Genomic DNA, 2,439 nt, shown 5'->3' with positions numbered 1-2,439 from the left:
AAAAAACACCGGGAGGGCAGCCCGCGAAGATGCCCAGGAAGAGCAGACGGGGAACCCTGTTGGGTCAGACTTGCGGTCCGTCTACGAGGGGATTCAGAAGAAAAGGGAGGTCCAGCCTGGCTGCAGGGAACACACTGGAGGGTCTGGAAAAAGCGCACCCACATTCCGCTGATGCCCAAATCTCGCCCGGGGAAGGGGAAGCCTCTCTCTGCTTCCTCCATGCAAATGATCTCTTTTAGGAAACGCTCCACTCACCTTTCCTGCAAAAGTGCAGACGCCGGATCCTCCCTCTCGCCGGGGCAAAGGAGGCAAGCGAGGAGCGCTGGTGGATGCCATCGCCTCCTACAGTTGCTGTTCCCTCTCAGTCATTTTAAAAAACCCTCTCCGGCTGCCCACCTGCAAAAGGCAGGACTGACTTGCACTGTCCCTCGCACGGCTTTCTGGGAAATGTAGTTCTCCGCAACAACCAGACCCGGGGGGCTGCAGAGATGTAGTTCGACCCAAGTGTGTACGACACAGCAGCGTAATTTCGCCCTTTTAATATTTTTTTTTTAAATGGAAGCGAACTGGAAATACGACACATCTTAAATGTCCATTATTCTAAAATCTTCCAAGATTGAACAGTCATTGCAAACATAGGGAAAGTGGCGGGGGGGGGGGGCGGAATGAAGAAAGAAAGCAGCCCTAGAAACCTACCAGCCACAAAAGCCATTAATAATACACATACTAATTGGTTGCAGCAGCCAGCTTAATTAAATTGCTAGAGCCAGCTACACAGGACTGATATGCTTTGCCAGCTTATTGGCCAGGATTAATTAATGCAGGAAATTGACTTTGCATGTGCCGCCCTGACCAGATAAATCCAGTTTGGGCTCTGAGAACCCCCTTACCTTTATGGTTGCTTAGGAGTTTTGCTAATACCTAGGTGTGGGCAGGGGATGCTCCCTGCTTGGAGGCCCTCTCATGCTTAATGGTAGTCAGAAAGCAGGGGAGGGGGAAAGGTCTGCTGGGCACTCCATGATTCTCATAGGATACAAGAGAATTGATGTGCGGGTATCTGGGGCTCTGTGGGGGCAGTTTTTTGAGGTAGAGGCACCAAACTTGTAGCACAGCATCCAGTGCCTCTCCCCAAACAACCCACCAAGTTTCAAAAAGATTAGTCCAGGGGGTCCAATTCTATGAATTGCAAACAAAGGTCCCTCTATCCATTATTTCCAATGGAGGGAAGGCATTTAAAAGGTGTGTGGTCCCTTTAAATGTGATGGCCCAAAGTCGTTTTGGAGTTCAATTATACTTGTCACCAATGTTCCCTCTAAGCTGCAGAGACTTGCGAGCAAAGATTCTACTTTGTATGCTAGTGGCATTAAAGCTGTGAGCCAATACATAAATTAGTGTGCTCTGGGGCCATTTTTCCTGAGCTAAGACAAAAATATGTGAGCAGGAGGCTAAAAATCTGAGCTAGCTCACACTCAGCTTAGAGGAAACACTGCTTGTCATAATCTTGCTCCTGGCTCCACCCCCAAAATCCAGAGATATTGAATTGGATTTGGCAATCCTATTGTTTAGTACAGATTCAATAAGGCACAGTGCAGGTTATATTTATGTTATTGCTAAGACTGGAATGCTGGTAACCGGTCTGTCTTTACTTCTTCTCAGTCAAGCCACTGTTAACCCTTAAGGATGTTACATAAACATGCTTGTGGCCTTCCCAGCTAAAGCTGTAGCCCACATTTCCCTTGAGCAGCCTTTTGGGGAATCAGCCAATCGATCTGTTGCTTTCTTTACTACCTCATGCCATAGGCAAGGCACTGAATCTTTTAAATAAACAGGTTTTTTTAAATCAAGAGAAAAGAGAAATGTAACCCATTGTATGATCCGCAGAAAGGATAATCCACAATGATACAGAATAGGTTTCATCCAGAAGTGGAAAAGGAAAAAAAGCTTGCTATACTTTGGTCTGGCTCAGTTAATATTTCTGCTCTGCTTCCTAAAGGCTTTCTTGGAAGGCAATGACAGTTCAGTCATTTATCTCTGCACTGTTCACATAAACCTTTTGTTAAATATCTGTAATTTAAAAGCCATACATTTTCAAGATGTCTCCTCGTACTTCTATGGTTAGGCACTGCTGGCAGTCTCCTCATCTTCTCTGTTAGAATTGTAATCTGATAATTTGTAAAAAAAAAATCAGCCATAGATCACATATATTACAGGTTGGTTTAAAAAAGAGAGAAAAGATAACAAGAGTTGAGGAGGTTGATTTTAGCAGCAGAAGCCCTCCATTTCTCCAATGCTGCCCCTGCTGGAATGAGAAAGAGCTGAATAAGTCAGCCCCTTCTCTGTGGGTTCACCTGTCAGTTGGATCTCCCCTGTGGGGGAGAGGTAAGAATAAATTTTTTCTTGACAGCCACCCTGACAGAACTTTCCACACTTCAAGCATTT

Source organism: Heteronotia binoei, chromosome 5 (genome assembly GCF_032191835.1).
Source record: "Heteronotia binoei isolate CCM8104 ecotype False Entrance Well chromosome 5, APGP_CSIRO_Hbin_v1, whole genome shotgun sequence".
Lineage (NCBI taxonomy): Eukaryota > Metazoa > Chordata > Lepidosauria > Squamata > Gekkonidae > Heteronotia > Heteronotia binoei.
Note: the sequence above shows the minus strand (reverse complement) of the source record.